General features: G+C 42.6%; 1 protein-coding gene across 2 annotated transcripts in view; it reads left to right on the top strand.

The window, feature by feature from the left end:
- LOC126297752 (pancreatic triacylglycerol lipase-like) overlaps positions 1 to 23,128 on the top strand; it is a 456,502-nt gene that overhangs the window by 106,104 nt on the left and 327,270 nt on the right. For both annotated transcript variants that reach the window (XM_049988926.1, XM_049988923.1), the window contains exon 2: positions 13,676 to 13,748. The gene's annotated coding sequence lies outside the window, so the exon portion shown is untranslated. The remainder of the gene's footprint in view (positions 1 to 13,675; positions 13,749 to 23,128) is intronic.

Here is a 23,128-nt window from a genome sequence, read left to right as displayed (position 1 = left end):
GGCTTGACTTTCGTTCCTTCTTCTGATATATCAAAATTGTATTTCTCTCATAATCGATTCACCTGGAAAAATGTCATTTGGAGGTAATACTCAGATTGTCACCATATTACACGGTGTTTATATGTATATCTGATATGATTATATTGAATGCCCTGTCTTTCCTTGTAATTACCCTTGATAGTGCCGGCCGGGGTGGCCGAGCGGTTCTAGGCACTACAGTCTGGAACAAAGTAGTTCTAAGTTCTAGGGGACTGATGACCTCAGAAGTTAAGTCCCATAGTTCTCAGAGCTATTTGAACACCTTGATAGGCTCTGAGCACTATGGGACTTAACATCTGAGGTCACCAGTCCGAGCCCCTTGATAGTATCATCAGTCTAAATGTTAATTAACGTCGGAGGAAAGCTACAACCTCGCTTCAGATCCTTAACAATTTTTGCTGTCTGAAACTTGAATGTGTCTCGTTTTATTTTAGTGTTTTTACGGTACCGTACTTCCGTTAATTAAAACGGAACCCTTATAACATCATTTTGTTGTCCGTCGGTCTGTACGTCTGTTTCGAACTCTTCAGAACGGGTAGAGGTATCGAGTTGAAATTTACGTCAAATGCTAAAGTCTACAGTCACTTGTTGGTGTAAACAATTTGCGTTTCTACGCCAATGAAATCAAAAGATAACAGCCATTTATGTCACATATTTTGATACTCGGAAACTCGCGTATCAACACCTGAAGATGAACTATCAATACACATAATTAGCTTTGTACAGAACCTTCATATCCATAGTTCTACTCGTACTTGTCTGGTTTTAGTTATTTCTATAAAGACTTCTTTCAGGGCCTATCGTGTGTTCTAATGTTCCAACAAGCCTCTTTCATTCATTATAGTTCCCATATTCTTCTCACATACCCGATCGAACGCCTTTTCAAAATCAATAATTGCAATACGTTTCCGTTAGTTAAACACGCGTAAAGACTAGGAAACACAATTGTTCATCACTATCAATAATTATGCTTTTTATACAGCTAAATAATGTCAGTAAAATTTTTGTGGGTATGTGACCTCGTTGTCAATGTGTAAAATTCTCCGGCGTTTCTACCTCTGTCGCAAAAGGTCATCCTCAGAGTGTTTTAGCTAACTGTTAGCAGAAACACTTTGAGGAAGGCCATTTGCAACAGTGATCGAAACGCCGGAGAATTTTACACGTTGACAATGCTGTTACATTCCCACAACAATTTTCAACGAGTTGACTGTGACAAAGGCCACGGAAGCCTACGCTTACATGTGTCCATGTACTTGTTACAGTGTAGTGGAATGATGTGTGCGAGGAAAAATTGACGTGAGTATCTGGGAGCCACAGGTGACTATAGTAAGACAAACTGATCACTAATGGTGTTTCGAAGTAAAGAAAACACACTTGATCAAAATTATAGCAAAAGACAGCATGGCCAAGAAATTATTCATTGAGACTCCCCATATTTATACAGGGAGCACGTTAATAAAACTGTGGGATGCGTACTGTAAGACCTTCAGTACACACACCCTCAGATTATTTGACTTGTCGCTCTAACAAAGTAGGCGAGTGTCAGCAATATGTCTCGTAGTCTTATCGTAGCATGTTTATCTTCTGCCGTTAGGTCAGACGATAGAAATGCCACTTGCACGCTTAGAGTAGCAGATTGACGGTGACCAACATTAAACACAACTTGATTAATTTTTACACACATTTATTAAAATAATAACAAGCCTAAAAATTACTTAACTTGGTTCTGGATGCTGTTTAGAATTGACAATCTGAAGTTCCTTTGGTATTCGTACGTTAATCTTATTCTCACATATATCTCTGATACTTGACGAAAGTGTCTATACATTTATCTTCATGGCTATGTACAGGAATATGGTAATTTTATTAGGCGCAGACTGAAACTTGACTATAGACTGGTACAGACAAATGTAGAACTCATACAGACTGGTAAAAACTAATGCAGACTGGTACAGACTGATGCAAACTGACTAATAGGAGGTCTGTACACTCATTATAATACCTCGCGCGTTCATGTATCACTGCGCGAGTGTGATCCGCGAGGAGAAAAGGTTCTACGTCAGAAGCAATCGCATTGGCTGCGTTACATATTAATACGCGGATCGGCGGAAGCGCCATCTCGTGGTGCGGAGACAGACGAGCGCTGCGCCTGCGCTGTTGTGCTTAGCGGAGCGCGCTCTAGTGGGAAAGTTGTGTACGCGCTTACTACGCGGAACTATGTACACAACAAAAACCGACAAATTGTAGGGACGGATTTCTGACTGAAAATGGAGGAGAAAGTGTCGTATGAACAAGTGTCCGGAAATTCTTCCTTGCCACTGTAAATGGCGCTGACGAATGGAAGTTCCTCTGATCACGTGCAGTGTGTTCCTTGTGTGTTGCAGGCTGTGAGATTGACGCAGCGTACTGTAAGCAGCAGGATGATCTGGTATTGATTTCAGGAACAAGCCGAGATGGTGTCTGCGTACGGCCAAGCACATGGTAACGGTCGAGAAGCAGAATCCGGCCCTCCAAATATGGTGTACCCATAGTCCGTCCAAAAAGAGCTTGAAATGTTGTGTGATGTAGTTAGTGTCTGCGAGGGTACTTGTATTGGAATAGCCGTGCTGCCTCGCGACCGTTTCCATTTGCTTGACCATACACAACCACCATCTCGGCTTGTTCCCGACATGAATACTGCACCATTCTTTTGTTTACAGTACGCTGCTTCAGTCACACAACCTGCAACACGCAAGGAACATACGGTACGTGGTCAGAGGAAATTTCATTGGTTAACGCCATCTACTGTAGCAACGAACACATATTCATAGGATGTTTCTTTTTTCTCCATTTTCAGTCAGGAATCCGTCCCTGCAGATTCTCTCTTTTATTAATGTTCACTCTGTATAATGTGGGATACAATAACATGATCTGCACGCTGTCACTCTTTTCGAAAACCGTTCTGCCCATCAGATAAAATTACGGCAGCTATTATCTGAAGTGTCTTTTTGATAATTTAAGCATAAAATTAATATGCTGCGTTCCACAAGATGAACCTTCTGCATTTTTTTTATTTTTTATCATAGATATGATGGGAGTTGCCATTTTTCGGGGATTATACCGTTTGCAAACATACATTATGCAGATCTAGAAGTCTCGGGCGTAAAAAAATTAGTTTGGTATTTTAGAACCTCAATGTTATCAATATCTTGCACTTAACTTCCTACAGTTCATCAGAAACTATTGGGCCTACATAATTATTTTATCGTTACTGTTTTACACCGTCTACGTCTTCCAGTGGATTCTCCCAAAGATTCCTGTAGTGTTGAAGCAACTTCTGTTCATTCAATACATTTCAGTACGCTGTAACATTGTGTCACTGCAATTGATGTTTGTAGGATAGCCCAGAAGATAATAAAGCAGCTTAATCAAACAGTCGCACTGAAGCAACATTTGCAAATACAACTTTTATTTTCACACTGGGAAAATGTGCTGGGTTTCCCAGATCTACATCAACACCTACACCTATTTTCTGCAAATCACTGTTAAGTGCATGGCAGAAGATGCTTCCCATTGTTTCACTTATTAAGACAGCTTCCCGCGACATTCACGTATTGCTCATTGGAAGAATGATTGCTTTGAGGGGAAAGTAGAATCATGTCGACAGTTGCGGAATTCTGGAACGAACTGCTGATACCGTTATGTTTTATCGATTTAGAAGCTGAAGACTGGTTTTTAGAAGTTCATTTATTTTAATTTAGCTTCCAGATTTTGCACTCTGTTTGGCAATCTAAAACACTGGTGTACACTGTATACTTAAGTGTACAGAGAAAATACGTATATGCCTTTATGTTAACTGAATCGTCCGTCGGTTCTGTGAACCTGCTGACAAGAGTTGAGTGGTAACGTGCTTGCCTACCGTGCAGCGGACCCAGGTTCGATTCCCGGCCAGGTTGGAGACTCCCTCCCCCCCCCCCACACACACACCATCATTTCATCATCACCGACGCGCAAGTCACCCAGTGTGGCGTCACATGAAATAAGGCTTGCACCCCGCAGCCGATCTTCCTTGGACGGGGCCACCCGGCCAACGATGCCACATGATCATTTCATTTCCGTCGGTTCTTAGTAAAACAACATTATAATAAATGAAAAGCGCTAGTTTGCTTTTCTTCTACAGTATTACTTTTATTGTGTTAACCGCTTTTGGACTTCCAAGGCCATCTTCAGACATTTGCTTACTATTGTCGCCAAAGAAGTTACGATGTTTGGCGATAATGGTCAGTAACCGTCTGCAGATGGCCTTGTAAACCGAAACCCGGTTAACACAATAAAACTAATACTGTAGAACAAAAGGAAACTAGCGCCTTTCATTTATTAACATAAATGCCTATTCAGATTTAAAAGCTCAACTATCACAATTTTTTTCCACAGAAAATTTTTAACAAAAAGAACTAGATGTCAATCAGATATTCTTGCATTGTGAATTGACACTATCTTTTAACTTTAATTATAAGTGATTGGTAAAAATGTAAATATAAATATTATTTACCTCTACAGATTTTCCCATCCTCTTTAGGACTTTAACAATCACTCTATAAAGGCGAATATCTTCAGTAAACAAAATATACTGGTGCGCGAAAATTAAGGACGAAAGTAGCTTTCGCATGGTGTGTCATTGCCAAGTAACATAGGTGGATTAAACCTTAAACATATATAGAAAGAACAACTACGTCATAGTACTGGAAGTATCTGAAAGAAATACGTATGAAAAAACAGAAATGACACTTTTATTCAAAGACAATAATCACACTGAAGTCACCGTGATCCCCTGGATATTAGAAGATGCAGACCATTGACATTAATACGGTGTGTGATCATCATGGACAGGAATACATGTCCTACAAAGTATTTCAATGCTGGCCACAAAGTTGGTAAGACGTTCTTGTGGTTGGGCGTTGTATTCCTCCACCGATCCGTGGATGGCTACTGGTTGCCACGTAAGCACAAATAGCAATAGCTGAGGCGCAGAATTCTACAGAATGAGGTCCTCTACAATTAGTGCACCTCAGCTCGCACAGACATTGTTTGCTGAAATGCTCGTATGGGAGTAAATTAAAGCACTGCGTGACAGTTGGACACCAGGATCTGCAAAACATGTACTTCCATGAATAGATACAGCGTCCGCTAAAGTTTGAAGGTCAAAGGTTAACAAGCACGTCTGCAGTTGGGCGATTTGTTTTTTCCCATCCGTTACACACTGATTAGTTAAAACCTTCTTACAAATATAAGGGGGATTAAAGATTGCACGCCTTCATTACATTCGTTTCTTCAAGTTCCAAACCAGCTTTTATAATTACTCTCTATTTGTGGACAACGAGAGAAGGAAAGCAAGCTTCAAAATTTTTAGATTTTAATACTGTGCTGTTTACTAGGAAATTGGTCTTTCCTGGAGTATTTAATTCCACCTTCACTTTGGTTTTTCCTACAGAAGATATGTTAATTAGATCATTCTTGAGTTAGTGAATGATGCAAAATTTTCCCTAGTGCAAGGCATGGCACATGGCCTACGCTTTTATCCAAACTTCACATATAACTGCTTACGGACAACTATCTGTACGTTCGTAAAAGTTAGTAGACCGCTGAGTAGTGACAGTTCCCACAGGAGCAATGTTTATTACAGTTCACGGATGGAGATTTGGAGCTGAAGCTACATTTACAAGAGTATCAGTTGCATTGGAAACATTTGTAGCAAATGATACGTGGTTAGCTTCAGCAACGGAGGTTTTTGAGTTGCTAAATTCCAGACTAACCTCATTATGCCGCTTATTTCTCGCGCTGGAGAAGCTGAAGGGCTCCTGTTCTGACACTTCCGCTTCGCCTCCTTTGAGTGTATACCAGATTTACGTTTAACGAGCGCTAACTAGTGGCTTATAGCATCCGCGGGATTGTCCAATATAGTTTCCGGAGAAGCTCGAAAGGAAACTGTATCTTGATATAGCCACTGGGCAACCAGTTGTAGTCGATGTTTATTGGCAGGGACGTAAAAGTCACCTTCCCCCTCCCCCTCTCCCCCTACATGGTGGAGCTCGTTTTCACCAACAGAATATTCAAACGATATAGTTTATTACGGGTAACTCAATTAAATGTTAATATAGTATTCACGGACTATAAGGGAAACGCAGGAGTCATACAGAAGAGCGACATCGGAATTCGTCGAAACACTTCCGCGTCGGTGAGTGAACTAAGGAGTTCAATGTTTAACGCATGCTAAATACGAAGTAACTTTTCCTTCTATTAATGAGTAGCGTCATTTACGACACATGGGAAGAAAGACAGAGTAGAAGACACCACGAACTGCTTTTTACAGAAGGAGTTATTCACCACTCGGATAATTACCGGTGATAAAGCCCACTCACAAGTTCACCTGCATACCACGACCTTTTCGTGAAGGTGAGTGTTTGTCGTCCCAGCTAGAAGTCTGCTGTCCCTTGACTCACTGCATTGCTTATTACGCTGGAGGGGTTTTGCTGGTCAAGTACTTGGGCCCAGTCGGCGCGTTGATAGCTAACGCCCCTTTCACTGGGTGCAATGACTTTCTCTCAGAAGCAGAGTATGCGATCGAGATGTGGCGCAGTGCAGTCGCCTGGGCTACACCTCCGGGTCTCCTGTTTACTTTACGCACACCACGAGGTTTAACGAACTGGACCGTTTTCGTGCTAATGTCTACCTGCGATATTCTCATAGGCGAAGACATGTAAAACACGAGTCATTCGGTACACAGTTTGCACCATTGACAATCAGATGATTAAATATGATAATTTCTTTATTTTACCGTCCCAGTTGCACACAAGTTTTGCTGCAGTGGTTACCGGTTGCGAGCCTACACGCCCCTTCTCAAACCGCACATCTTGTTATTAACCGTTGCTAGTCATACAATATGACGTCAAAAGGTGCGAATAACTTCTATACAGACGGTCAAACTGTGGACAACAAGTACTCTCAGTTACATTAGCCTATGTATCTACTCTTGCACCTGACTGACACAACCAAACTCAGTCAGCTGCAACAGTAGACACATAGGCTAATATCGATGAGAGTAATTGTTACCCACAGTTTGACCATCTGTACGGAAGTTATTAGCACCTTTTGGCACCATACTGTATGACTAGTTACAGTTAATAACAAGGATTGTGGTTTGAGAATGGGCGTGTCAGCCCGAAACCGATAACCACTGCAGCAAAAATGGTATATTCATGGAACAGAGACGGTGAAAACGAATTATTAAATTTTCTCCGTACTGAACTGCAGCAGACCTACCATCCAGTGGCAGCATGCCTCGAATGAGCTAATCAGATGATGTACATGGTTTTCCTCCCCATGTAGAAGAAAGACAATGTTTTGGTTTCAGTTAGAGCATTGGAACAGATCTTGTCATGTAACTTAATGCGCAATGTGCTGACTGGGAAGACAGGGCTGTTGGTCTGGTACACTGGACTGCCTGACGTTGTTCTTAAGTGTTTTTCCAAACATTTCAAGACAAATGTGTGTCTGGTTCCCATCCTCCATTTCAGCAACAAACTATATAAATTACGCGATTCACTGTCAGCTGATACAGATGGCATTCCTCTCGTTGAGTATATGATTTGTGGCGACACGCCAAAGAATGAAACAAAAGTAATCGTCAAATTGTAGATGGACAATTGGCTATCGTTGAAAGACCCTACCGTACACCAAACAAAAAGGAGACCGTTCTGCGACGGAAAAAATGATCTAATGTGTTCATTACTATTAGCAGCCCCTGAAGAAAACTGGAAGAGTACCTCCGCCACACTGCCACAGTTACAGTTAGCAAACCATGTGTTTACGGTACAATATGACAGATGCTTCTTGTTTAATACTTACGTTGTTCACTTCTGAATATCTACGCCATTTTTATTTTCCGTAAACAGACACTTGGTAGTAGCTTACAGTTACACAGTGTAAAATACGATTTATAAACGTAAAGCGTTATCGATGGCCTAATCTCTTATTAATGATGTCGTCATTGTGTATTATCCAATGAACTGTCTGTCTATATTCTAACTTACAGGAAAGCAATTAACAGCAACAAAAATTTCTTCATAGAGAGAAGGAATAGGGGTGGTGCAACATGCCAGAACTGTCGCTTGAACAAGTTGCTATAGTTTCTTGGTGGTAAGCTCTCAGATTTTTATACTGTAGTGTTCAAGATTAAAACAGTTTCCTTGCTATATCCGTGACTCTCTTGCGTTGCAGACTTCCTGCTTTTCTAAGACATCACCAATATATTCCTAAAGAGTGATGCTTAATGAAACTCACAGGTCTCAGATGACAAATACCCCTACTGGACAACATGTTTCCAACTAAGTTAACCATAAACAGGTGTTTGACTTCATGGGATATCTCTGACACTTCTACTCGGTCAAGCAGCTCATTACTTGGCACCACGATGCTGAGTGCACTGCGCACCAGTCCTCGCACCAAGGAAAAGTCCTTTGTAGTTCCGGGAATCGAACGTTGATCTTCTCCATGGCTGCCATCTACATTGACCACTCAGCTACGGAGGCGGACGGTGGATGGGCACAGCTGGCGTTAAATGGAGTGTAGTCGATACTGAAGGAAAGCTTCATTATTAACGATTATTCGATAGCGAGAAGGCTGCGCATAAGATTTAGAGCTATTAAACTGTATAAACAGTTAACTATTGGTTGTTCAAAGAACAGAGTTCAATGTCTCGTCCATGACTAGACAATCTCTAGTTGGAGAATAATGAGGAAGGATATCGAACATGTCCTTTCCAAAGGAATCATTTGCTTTCATCGATTGAGAGAAATCACAGAAATCTTATTCTGCATGTCAGTGTGGATAACTACTTGCTCGTTCGGAACTCAGCTTACCCTTTTCTCACATGATATAATGCGAACTATGGATGAAGGGCAGCAGGCAGATTCCATATTTCTAGGTATCTCAGAAGCATCTGACACGATGATCCACTGTAGACAACGAGCATATGTGAGTGGCTTGAAGACTTCTTAAGTAACAGAACCAAGTTTGTTCTCCTCGACTGCGAGTGTTCATCAGAGATAAGTGTATCATCAGGAGTGCCCCGGCGAAGTGTGATAGGAGCGCTATTATTTTCTACATACATAAATTACACCGAGAGAGGTGGCGCAGTGGCTCGCACACTGGACTCGCATTCGGGAGGACGACTGTTCAATCCCGCGTCCGGCCATCCTGATTTAGGTTTTCCGTAATTTCCCTAAATCGCTCCAGGTAAATACTGGGATGGTTCCTTTTAAAGGGCACGGCCGACTTCCTTCCCCGCCCTTCCCTAATCCGATGAGACCGATAACGTCGCTGTCTGGTCTCCTCCCCAAAACAACCCAACTCAACATAAATTACGTGGCGGAGAGAGTGGGCATCAATCTGCGGTTGTTTGCTGATGATGCTGTGGTGTACGGAAAGGTGTCGAAGTTGAGTGACTGTAGGACGACACAAGAAATGAAATGCCCGTATGGCACTGATGGTCTGGGGAGTTCGGCCGCCGAGTTGCAAATTTTTTCAATCGACGCCACATTGGGCGACTTACGGAATCGACCGCGGGCTTGCTGCATGGGAGTCAGACGCGCTGACCACCCAGTTACGGAGGCGGACAGGAGGGTACAAGATGACTTAGAAAAAAATTCTAGTAGGTGTGTTGAATGGCAGCTAGCTTTAAATGTAGAACATGTAACGTAATGCGGACGAGTAGGAAAAAAACAAACCCGTAATGTTCGGGTCCAGCATTAGGAATGTCCTGCTTGCCTCAGTAACGTCCTTTAGGTATCTGGGCGTAACGTTGCAAAGCGATATGAAACTGCACGAGAGTAGGAGGATTATGGTAGGGAAGGCGAATGGTCGACGTATTGGGAGGCAATTTTAGGAAATTGTGGTTTATCTGTGAAGGAGTCCGCATATAGGACGCTAGTACAACTTATTCTTCAATACTGTTTCAGTGTCTGGGATCTGCACCACGTCGGATTAAAGGAAGGGATCAAAGCAATTCAGAGACGGGCTCTTAGATTTGTTACCGGTAGGTTCTAACAACACGCAAGTATTTCGGAGTTCCTTCGGGAACTCAAATGGGAATCCATGGAATGAGGGCGACTTTCTCTTCGAGGAACACGATTGAGAAAATTTAGAGCACTGGCATTTAAGCTGACTGCATATCGATTCTACTGCCGCCAATATACATTGCGCTTAAGGTCCACGGAGATACGAGAAATTAGGGCTCACATGGAGCGTATAGACGGTCTTTTTTCTGTCGCTCTGTTTAGGAGTGGAACAGAAAAGGAAATAACTAATTGTGGCACAGAATACCCTCCGACAACACCGTACGGTGGCTTGCTGAGTATCTATGCAGATGGAGATGTAGATGTACTGGAGTCCAAATGCTTCAAATGGCTCTGAGCACTATGGGACTTAACTGCTAAGGTCATCAGTCCCCTAGAACTTAGAACTACTTAAACCTAACTAACCTAAGGACATCACACACATCCATGCCGGAGGCAGGATTCGAACCTGCGACCGTAGAAGTCGCGCGATTCCGGACTGTAGCGCCTAGAACCGCTCGGCCACCACGGCCGGCGATGTACTGAACAACCAAATTTCCTCATTAAAATTCTAGAAGGTGTACTGCTGCGTGATCCGATATAACACTTAAAATATAAAAATCCTCAAATAGTAAAATAACGGACTTTTCGGCCATGTTCCAACGGCCGTTCTCAAGGCATATATAAATTTTGTTCGGTTTCTATTGTTGTTCTATTTCTCGACGACAAGGTGAAACATATGTCAGAGTTAATAAATAACTATCTCAAAATCAACTGAAAAAGAGAAATTATTGTTGTGGTGGGTTACGAAAAAAAGGAAAACAATTTATAAAAGACTGGAATGAAGGAATATCCCGATATTTAAGGTACAGTAATATCAGCAGACGTGTGTGCAAAAGTTAAAAATATATGCTGTTCCGATTGTACGTCGACGATGAAGAGATCAGTGACATGAGTCTGCCGGGCGGCGAAACGAGTAACTACGGAGAAATTATGGCCTCAAAACAATGCGCGCCAGGCTGACGACGGCTTCGTATCGGCTGAGGGGGCCATAAACCTGCATCCGGAACGGCAAAAGCTGCTTTCCGCAGCCTTTTGCACTGAAGTTTGACTGGCGCACAGTTCTGTTATTCTCATACACGTGTAGTTCATTCTGATTTAAACTATTCCTTTGCTGTACTCTTCAGTTCTTTTTGTTTTTATCCTTTAGTTCTAGCAGTGTATCTTGTCTGAGACCTTGTTATTTAAAAATTATTATGACATTGCCGTTCTTCTTTGTGTTCCAACAGTCTCTTGTTTATTAAGAGCAAGTGAGAAGGCGTAGTAATTGATGCAGTGAATACTTATGCGGAAGGAGCCTGGTTCAAATCCTCGTCCGGCAAATCGGATAAGGAAACTTGTACATCGTCTGTAATGAGCTTGTCGTCGACTGGACGTTAGACCCTTGTCTTTCTTACTTCCTCACCGTGTTAAGGCCACACATAGTACACCGAGAAAGGCTCGTTCATTGATGAAGTTGAATGTTCAAAACTGTATTTGACATAACCTGACGAAATTATTAGGAGAAAACTACAAATGTTTGCATTTTCAGTTAAAATGGAACAGTCCAACAATGGTAAAGATTACTTACGTTGTAGTCAGCACGACTATCTCCCACATTTTTAACTCCTCGTTTCTTATATAGTCGACTGAAGTCCATCATAAAAACAAACCTCATGTAGCTAGAATGTCTGTTAGTTGAAATTAGGTGCAAGTACGAACATAGTCGAAGAGAATGGAGCAACACGTAACTGTGCTGACATAATAACAAATACTGGTCTTTGGAAAATTCTCCACTTGCTTTAAAAACGCCAAATTCACAATTATCAAACAAGTTGGCTCGAGAGTACGGCTGTCATAAACGCATTTTTACGTGTAACAAACTCCTGCCTGCAGTATGATTTGCACCAACGATTCAAAGCAGTGGAGGCACAACGCAAATTGGATCAGTTAATTTCGGGAAGGAAGCTAGTTTTTGTATCACGCAATTCGTTGTTTGATAAGAATTGAAAGAATTTATCACTTTTCCAATAGGATAGCATCAGATTCGCTAAGTAATAATCAACCCAAAAACATTCGTAATGGTAGCACAAAGATTAAAATAGAATTTCTTGCGGACAAAGGTTTCGTCTGAGGAGCACTAGCTCAGTTGAACAAAGATAAGGAACAAAACGGAAATTGACCTTGACATTTTGAAAGATTCGTCAGATGTGATGCACGGAAGGTAATAAACATTGTAAATAGTTAATTCAAAGTAGGGTAGAGTTTTTGTGTTTAAAGGACATACATCTTTCCCTAAGAGGTTTCACTTCCCTTATATCTTTTTCATCCTCTCCACCCCCCTCCTCACAAACTAGTGAATGTAATGGGCGTTCATGGAAGCTCTCTGTATTAATGTTTTGAGATTCACTGTTCAATCCTATTCATATCTGCATATTTTTTGGAAGATTTTGTGCAGTATAGAGCAGAGCAATAGTAAATAACAATGTTCGGCGACAGTGAGAGCATCGTCACTTCAGTTCTCTCTGAACAGATGCATACATATAGGTCACTAAACAAATTGACATGTATTTTTTGACTCTTTTCTAAATGATTTATTCGTGATTCGAAGTAATGTCGGTCGTGGAATTATTCCTGGTATCCATCGGCATTTTCACCACCGCTACAACGTGTACTTGTAAAATGTGAGATCTTATTGTGGTTAACTGATTTGTTATTGGTAGTTGACATTCAAATTTCTGTATTTATCGAACAATAAGTTCTTTTACATCAAAGGTGTGGTTCTGTGCTATGAAATGTAACTCCCAGTGTCAATAACAAGCTATCTCAAAGGATATATGTAAGTTACAATATTTACGGATTATTAATCTTTTGAAATTAATTTATTAACGACGCTTTTAGGCCACGCGGAGTGGCCGCGCGGTTTAGGGCGCAATGTCACGGACTGCGCGGCCCCTCCCGCCTGAGGTTCGAGTCCTCCCTCGAGCATGGGTGTGTGTGTGTGTGTGTGTTGTTCTTAGCATAAGTTAGTTTAAGTAGCGTGTAAGCCTAGGGACCGATGACCTCAGCAGTTTGGTTCGTTAGGAATTCACACACATTTGACGCTTTTCCAGCCGCTGGTGCTGATCATTAGGCATTGTTTACTTTATTATTGTTTATGCCACTTGTACTATTAATTACATTATTGCTCATTCGTGGTGCCAACTTCAAGCGCAATTTCATATTAAATTAGACTGTGACACTCCATTATAGTTATCCTGTTTGGTTATATTATTATTTTAGCAATTTCTGCTTTTAGTCTATGAATAGTCCACGAAAGTCACAGTGAGTGACAGTAACAAGCTGTCCCTACAGCAATTATCTCGATATACAGTTTTCAGGTCGAGGCGCTATACCCACCACTCTACAAACTCAAGCTTTTCGACGAGTTTTTGCTTTATTTTTGTGTTATTAATGATTTTCCGTTCACTCACAGAAAATCTGTATTGAAATGGTTTGTTTTGCAGGTCAGAAGCCAAACAAGCTGGGATCCAGGTAACGAGTTCGGCGGAACTTGATTTCATCGTTCTGAAGTGACAGGTAAGCAACTATTTTTGATAATCATCTTGTATTTTAATGCCTGTGTAAGCAATAAGTTAGGTTCTCATACATTTGTCATCAGGAAACTAATGTTATTTTCTGTGTCTCTCTCTTATTGTTAGCCAGCAATATATTGGCAACCTGTTCTATCTCCTGTAGGTGTTGCTTTACTCCCTTGAAAATACACTACATTTTTAAAGGTTTCGAACGTTTGTTATGTTAGGACTAAACTATTAAAATTCTTACGGAAAAAATGAAACCCACAGAATACAGACGGTAGGTGCCGAAATACGCTTGGGTAAGAGAAAAATAATTCTCCTTAGCAGAATGTAAGTTTTAAAAAGAGTCATCGGTCCACTGACACGTGTGAATACTCCACAAATCTGGGTACTGCACGATTCGACCAGCCGGCAAAATGGAGACCCACAGTGAGGCTCCTTTCAAATTCTGTCAGGTGCTGACAACGCTGTCTCAAGCGTGCAGAAGAGGAGGAAGAAGCGAAATGAAACGTCGCAGATTGAGAGGATATGTGATGTTATTTCAGTGATTACAAAATCGAGTGAAGCTTACAAATAACTTGGAATGTATGGACCCACTTATCAACGTGATGTTTCTACACCTCTGGCCTGGATGGATACATTGATTCTGTTGGGAAGGGTATCATAACGCCTTGTATCTTCTCCTGTGGCAAGCTGGCCCACACATATAATAATAGTTATTTAATATCCTGGTAAAAAGTTGACGTTCAAACTGGTCCTACACATGTTCTATCGGGGTCAGGTCTGGGGATCTTGCGGGCCACGGGAGTGCTTCAGCATCACACCGACAGTTCATGGATCAAGTGTCACGTGTGGACGAGGACTTTTCTATTGAAAAATGGCATCGCGATACTGTCGCATGAGAGGTAACACATGAGGACCCAAGATATCCGTCACATACGGTTGTGCCATCAAAGTTACCGCAGTCACTTCCTACCGTGCCCTCAAGTCATATACGATGATGACTCTCCACACAATGACGCCTGGAGTAATACCGCTATACCTCTCCAAAATAATGAAAGAATGGGACCTCTCCCCGCAGGCCACTGTTACCGAGCGGTTGTACGCGCTTCAGTCAGGAACCGCGCTGATGCTACGGTCGCAGGTTCGAATCCTGCGTCGGGCATGGATGTGTATGATGTCCTTAGGTTAGTTAGGTTTAAGTAGTTCTAAGTCTAGGGGACTGATGACCTCAGATGTTGAGTCCCATAGTGCTTAGAGCCATTAGAACCATTGGATTTGGACCTCTCCCCAGGTCGCAATTATAGTAGCCGGCTATAGTCGTCCGGGGTTGTGCAGAACCGCGATTCATGAGTGCGATGCCATTCATCAGCAGCCCATGATTCCCGGTCACGGCACCACTCCAAACGGAGCCATTTGTATTAACAACTTACGCATGGAACTGTAATTCCTTAGTGCGGCTGCTGCTAGTCTCAGACCAATGGCGTGCTACGATACGGAATGTTGCAGAAAGTTCATTACTTGTTCTCGCATGGCAGGCGCTGATGTAAAGATGTTCAGCGATTTGCTTGTTGCAAAGTACGGAGGCACTCCCTTGTGATGGTCAGACGTGGTCGACCGGAACTCTGATGACGAATACACCTGCTCTCACGTTCAGGAGCAGTCCAACATCGGTCCACTGTCACGTGTGAATACTCCACAAATCTTGATACTGCACGATTCGACCAGCCGGCCAAATGGAGACCCACAGCGAGGTTCCTTCCAAATTCTGTCAGATGCTGACAACGCTGTCTCACACGAGTCTGCGGCATCTCCGCGTCCTTAACAGTGATTAATCAACATCTACCAGACCTGGAACAACACTAAACGCTGACTACACTAATGCAGTGTGAGCGCCGTTCTCTAGAGAATTGCATCTGTAAACACTGACATACCTGTCGATGGTGCTTACGCGTACGAAGCTACATTTGCATCCGACCATGTCTTCTGGGTGCTTCACTTTTTTGTCAGGCAGTGTATTTCTCTGATCTAACAAATCTTCAGTTATGTGTGCATCCTGAAGTTAAATTATTTTGAGCTATATAGGTCTCTAGCGAAGTATATGTTATTTTTTAGGTACGAATGTTACTCTAAGTGAACAGAGAGGCGCTATTGTTGTAATGTCGCCCTCAGTAGTGACATATTAAGAGTCCTCTCAGTGAGTACATCGCCGAAAGCACTTCTGTCATCAGCATAACAGAATGTCCCTTGTAATTCATCAACATGCTTTTCGTAGCAGTCAGTTGCCGCATGCACGATAACTGGGCAAGTTTCCGACAATAATGTCCAATACGCAACTACTGGGAGTGTTCCAGCAAATGTTAATGGAGATGTACACTACTGGATATTAAAATCGCAACACCATGCAACGGCAAGCAACAAACGTCAAACTGGCATGCTTGGATGTGCAAATAATTAGCACTAAAGAGCAAATGAGTAAAGTGAGAAGCTGTAATGCCAACTACGTTCTGTATAAAGCCTCCGTCCAAAAAGTTCCAAAACTAACCGCGGCGTATAAGCGACATCAGTGGAGGAACTACGTTGACAGATCTGCACTAAACCAGTTGACATAACAAGCGCGTGATGTGTAGGAGAAATTAACATCTGCAGGCTTCCATATGCACCCTAATATCTCTTATGTAGATTGAGAGTGGAGATGTGGGGGAGGAGGGAGAGGATAGGAACTATTGGTGTCAGCTGCATCGGGACTTTATGCGGAGTCAGCAGCGACTAGCGAAAATGTGTGGGCCGAAGTGGGTTTTTTCCGTTGCGTTTAGTGGTAGCGGATGTCACATGGCATCCCTTGAAGTTCGTTGTTGATCCCTTCACGCAGTTTTTTTTTTTTTTTATTACAGATGATTCGAAGCTGAGAGCTGTTGCTTAGTATGCAATAGCCTTAACCACTGCGCCACCTGTAAACGGGTGTTTACCGTATTTGAGCGGAGTATCTTGATGCGCCTCCCGGCCGACCTACACCCACACCCAGCGCCACCTATCTACAGTCCGCGTCCATTTCCTACAAGCTCGCTACTTTGAGATTCCCCCAGGAAGTCGAACGTATTTCCGGATCCGCACTGAAGGTGCTGGATTCATTGCCCATCGAGGCGAATCAATTAAATGAATGCGGACTGTATGTATATTTGGACATGTCACTAAGAACAGATATTACGCATTTATCGAAACTCTCTTGTTATCATGATTCCTACGTGAGTTATAAGATGCTACTCAGATTACTTTATTCTATGATGGCTCGCATTAGCGTCGCGCATGCAGCTCCTTTGACAGATTCACTGCACTACCCCAAAATCATATAAATACGGGATAATGCTCGTTTACTTTGTGCTTATATCCTCCGAAGCAAGAGAGCAACTGCAGAACTTCGTAATATTATATCTGGGTTAAATACAGACAGAATTTACTGAAGCGTCTGGATCGCGATTAGTAACGGCAATTCCATTATGGTATATGCAAAATTAACCAGCACATATAAACAGTGGGAAGTACTGAATAACGCAGTCAGTTGTAATCTTCGGACAGTTTCGCTTTTATTGACTGAATGTTCTTTGTGCTGCCGGATATCAAAGCGAGAATGGGAGAGCAAATCCGTTCCTACTCTCTTTACTGTGTGAAACGGTTGCAGTTGGCAACATGTTTTAGACGATTCTGCTGGCAAATGCTCGCTATTGATTCCTCCGGACAATCTAGCCCCCCCCCCCCCATCTCTCTCTCTCTCTCTCTCTCTCTCTATCTATCTCTCTATCTCTCTATCTCTCTCTCCCCCTCCCTCCGTGCGAGCTCATAACACGCAACAAGCAACAGGAGCCGTGTACCCATAGTCCACCGGGCTACGACAAAAGTGAAAGATCGTATTGTGGAATCGATGTCGTGCTGCTCGCTTCGATGGATGCTGCTCTTCCGGATTTCTCCGACTTGACGCAAATTTTGTACACTACCTGACCCGAACACACTGCGCAAAAAACATTGCGGTTGCGTCTTTTTCTCCCTCCCTCTCTTCGTCTAACTTTGTCTTTCCGCCTCTTCCAATTCTCCTCCCCCACCCCCTCCCCGCCGGTTTCCCCCTTTTCGTGTTTCTCTTCTCATCGTAGCTGGAACACTGGTTTCGACAGAAACCGAACCTCTGACGAAACTCAGTACTTTCTCACCCCATCAAATACTGATTTTAGCATTATAGACTCCACTCGTACCATATTATTCGTCTTGCATCGTTCTTTTTACGTACCTCCGAAAAATCTGCATAGAATCAAAGCAATAAATGTGGCAAAACTTTGTGAACTTTTGAAAAAAATATCCGACGAAAATAACAACAAAGCGAAACGAGACAAAGTAGTCTTTTTCAGTAGCAGTTTCATTAAAACTTGATTATATTTCTCAGTGAGATTTACGCAGACCAGTACACAGCACGACGATAACTGATTCGTTTACCTCTCTTAGTCAACCATCCTATATTGTCGAAAAACTGTTTCGTTTCGAGATTTTCATTTATTTTCACATGTTAAACTAAGAAACATTTGACAGGACTATAAGGGACAATTTACCCACTAGGGGTGAACATATTAGTTACCCTGAAAGGAAATGAGACGGTTAGTATTACTAAGTAACTATTTGTCGTGGCTTGTTAGTGCACGACTTTCTTTCGACTTCGGTCGCTATCCCTATGCTACAATGAGTTACGTCAAAATCTATCGACAGAGTGGTAGTGAGCGAGCAGTTTACTACCTACGCGTCCTTACACTTTGCTGGAAGGTGGTGGTAAGTTCCTATGGGACCAAACTGCCAAGGTCATCGGTCCCTAGGCTTACACACTACTTAATCTAACTTAAAATAACTTACGCTAACGACAACACACACGATCATGCCCGGGAGATAACTCGAACCTCCGACGGGGGAAGGCGCCCTGGACCGCGCAGCTACCTCGCGCGGTTTGCTGGAAGGAAAAAACGGCGGGGACACTGCGCGGCATCACGGAAAATGACATGCCGAGACATTTTTGGGTTGTGTAAGGACCAAATGCCTCCTGTGTGATCCGGGACATAAAATTCTCGTCGCCCTTGTGTCTGCTCACGTTCCTTCGCGAAACAATCGAAAATTAACAAAACAAAGAGTAGTATTTGACATTGTGCATTAAACGTTAAGTGGTGCATTGTAACTACTATAATATTTTGGCAGATTGTAAAACTTTTTAAAAATGCTTTTTGACCCAAGATTTTTAATCCCTCGTAAAATTTACGACTGCAGTAGGTAACAGCTCTCGGTTCCCGCCAATCTGGGACGATCAGTATAGGGTATAAAGCAGGACATTTTGTAGTTACTTTGTATGTGACATAGCATTGGAGACCTTGTAATTGCAATGAAGTAGTGCATAAATTATAAATTATTACTTCCTTTGAATAAAAGATGGGATAACAAAATTCACTATGGTTCAGTAACTACGAAACATTTTCCCTGATTTAGTGTTCTAGCGTTAATATTAGGGTTGCTCGAAGAGACCAGGATTTGAGTGCTTGTGGGAAACTTTGCTTACAGGAAACAAGGTAGACTGGGCGGACTACGTTAACGCGTGCCTATTGCCGAATATGCCAGGCACGGTGCTAGGGCCAGCAGCTTCCCGGTCAAATCCGCCAGCAAACGCTTATGTATTCTCTGCGGCGGCGCACGTTACACGACCAGTTGCGTCAGTCCGATCGCTTCCTCATACATAACGCAGCACTCGGAACGTGCAGACAGGTTCTGCTCAACCGTACTGCCACTCCTGTCAACCGTAACCTCACAGCAACAGCCCATAAAATGAAATAAACTCTACAAATTGGAGAATTTTGTTTTGAGATGTCTAATACTGCAACTCACTGAGAGAGTCGTTGTCAAACGCTAATCCAGAGATCTGATGTTCAATCCTCAGTCGATGCTAGGATGTTTTTCTTCTATTTATCGTTTCTTTCACCTCTGGCGAGGTATTGCTTACGTGAAAAATGCCAAGATGTACCGTGGTTCAGAATCCACGTTAAACTGAAAGTGCTCAATGTTCGACTGGGTAAGTCAATTCAGAGGTCAAAGACAAGACATATCATCTCCAATAATAATGTGTCTAATAAAGCACTGTGATATTGACGAAAGCTGTACTTTTTTTACTTACGCCTAACCCTACCTATAAAGTGGCAGTGACGACCTATAATCGTCAAAAGGATGTCAGACTCTAGAAAAAACACTAACTCCAGTAATGAGTCGTTGGAATACTTCTTAAATCATTGACACTAGATACAGAAATTATATATACTGTTTAGTGTTGTACTGAAAGCAACGAGGACGACTGACTGAAAGAGCACGGGACATTAGGCTGTTCATAACAATATTCCACACATTGTGAGACGTTAACAGATATGGAAAGAACTGGACTGAACGTGATGCGACTAGAAGAGCAATAATTAGTTCCATTGTAACAATTTGCTTCATAAGGCGTTTAAGGCAATTTGGCCTTTATCGTGGAGACTGCCATTAAAAAAGAACATACATTTCTCTATGTAACATTATTATAGTTAATACTGAATAAGTGAGCTGTTTGTTTCAGAACGCCCACAGAACCTTAAATCACCAACATGGTTTGCGTTTGAGGACTACAATCTACCAGCTGAAATCTAGATTCAAATTCTCGCTCTAATCATGACAAACGATTTCACCCTACTCTGTGTCAAGGTAAACTGCTGAGTCCATAAAAATGTCCTGGCTACAGCGTTTGCGTCTCCGCGTGTGACGTAAGACTGGAGAAAAAGTGTGCTCAATCGAGGTCTTTCTCTACAAGGAAAGCATCAGTCGATGCGCGCACCTCCACACACGCATTTCGACCTACATCACTTCATTTCCCGCAAAAGTAATTTTGTCACATGCATAATACTGTACAATTAAAACATCTAAAGTAGTTTCGGAATAAAAATGAAGGAAAACATAATGCACTGTTGCACAGCTTTTATCGTGTAGAATCCCAGTTGATACAAGATGTTTTCGTCTTGATTAGATTATTTGGTCTTGTTCGTCTGTATTCAAAGTATTCTGATCGCTATGTCGTCTTTCGTTTTTTACGTTTCTGTGGGAAATGAATCACAATGCTTACAAGAACGCACAGTAGACGTTTTAGTTATACACTAAGGTGACAAAAATCGTGGGATAGCGATATGCACATATACAGATGGCAGTAGCATCCCGTGCACAAGGAATAAAGGGCAGCGCCGACTATGGTGGCCGTGCGGTTCTAGTCGCTTCAGTCCGGAACCGCGTGACTGCTACGGTCGCAGGTTCGAATCCTCGGGCATGGATGTGTGTGATGTGCTTAGGTTAGTTAGGTTTAAGTAGTTCTAAGTTCTAGGGGACTGATGACCTAAGATGTCAAGTCCCATAGTGCTCAGAGCCATTTGAACCAATAAAGAGCAGCGCATTGGCAGAACCGTCATTTGTACCCAGGTGATTCATTTGACAAGGTTTCCGACGTGATTATGGCCGCATAACGGGAATTAACAGCCTTTGAACGCGGAATGGTAGTTACAGCTAGACGTATAGGACAGTCCACTCAAAAATGGTTCAAATGGCTCCGAGCACTATGCGACTTAACTTCTGAGGTCATCAGTCGCCTAGAACTTAGAACTAATTAAACCTAACTAACCTAAGGACATCACACACATCGATGCCCGAGGCAGGATTTGAACCTGTGACCGGAGCGGTCGCTCGGCTACAGACTGTAGCGCCAAGAACCGCACGGCCACTCCGGCCGGCGACAGTCCATTTTGGAAGTCGTTAATGACTTCAATATTCCGAGATCCACATTGTCAAGAGTGTGCCGAGAATACCAAATTTCAGGATTAACTCTCACCACGTACAACGCAGTGGCGGACGGCCTTCACTTAACGACCGAGAGCAGCGGCGTATGCGTAGAATTATCAGTGCTAACAGACAAGCAACACTGCATGAAATAACCGCAGAAATTAATGTGCGACGTACGACAAACGCATGCGTTGGGAAAGCATGGCGAAATTTGGCGTAAATGTGCTATGGCAGCAGACGACCGACGCGAGTGCCTTTGCTAACAGCACGACATCGCCTGTAGTGCCTCTGCTGGGTTCGTGTGACCATATCGGTTGGACCCTTGGCGACTGGTCAGATGAATCCCGATTTCAGTTGGAATAATCTGTTGGTAGGGTTCGAGTGTAGCGCAGATCCAAGTTTTCAACAACGCACTGTGCAAGCTGGTGGTGGCTTCATAATGCTGGGGGCTGTGTGTACATGGAATGGACTCAGTTCTCTGGTCCAATTGAACCTATCATTGACTGGAAATGATTATGTTCTGCGACTTGGAGACCATTTGCTGCCATTCATGAACTTCATGTTCCCAAACAAGGATGGAATTTTTATAATTGATAATGCGCCATGTCACCAGGCTACAATTGTTTGAAGAACATTCTGGACGGTTGTAGCAGTTGTTTGTCCACTCAGATTGCCCAACATGAAGCCCATCGAACAATTATGGGACATAATTGGGAGGTCAGTTCGTGCACAAAATCCTGTACTGGGAGTATTTTCGCAATTACATACTGTTATTGAGGCAGCATGACTTAGTATTTCAGTAGGGGACTTCCAACGACTTACTGAGTCCATGCCATGTCGAGCTGCTGCACTACACCGGGCAAAAGGAGGTCCGACACGATATTAGGCGGTATGTCATGACTTTTGTCACCTCAGTGTATTTTCCTTTCAACTGGAAACGTCATTTTTTTCCTAAGACTACACTAAGTCAAATAGAAAACTTGAAACTGTTGTCGATTTTTAGACGCATTAATTATTTGGGCACAGTTCTCTTCCTTTTGTGGTGCCTTTGGACAAATTATGTTAACATGCTTTTAGTTTTCTTTGACTTACGAAGCAATTTCTCCTAGAGATCGTGTAAAATGGTTCAAATGGCTCTGAACACTATGGGACTTAACACGTGTGGTCATCACTCCCCTAGAACTTAGAACTACTTAAAGCTAACTAACCTAAGGACTTCACAGACATCCATGCCCGAGGCAGGATTCGAACCTGCGACCGTAGCGGTCACGCGGTTCCAGACTAAAGCTCCTAGAACCGAGAGATCGTGTACATTCAGTTCATGTAGCACATGATTGTGGTCAGTCACCCCCAGGAGACATCACGCTAATACCGTGTAACACCGCCTCTAGCCATGATAACTGCCTTGCGAAATGGAGGTGGTGTCACAGATCTGATATGCGAGCTGGTGTGGTAACCAATAAAACATGCATATGTGTTTCGTTGCGGCGAGTATTTTTCACAAAATTTCAGTGA

This window comes from Schistocerca gregaria, chromosome X (genome assembly GCF_023897955.1).
Source record: "Schistocerca gregaria isolate iqSchGreg1 chromosome X, iqSchGreg1.2, whole genome shotgun sequence".
NCBI lineage: Eukaryota > Metazoa > Arthropoda > Insecta > Orthoptera > Acrididae > Schistocerca > Schistocerca gregaria.
Note: the sequence above shows the minus strand (reverse complement) of the source record. Positions and strands in the feature narration are given on the sequence as shown.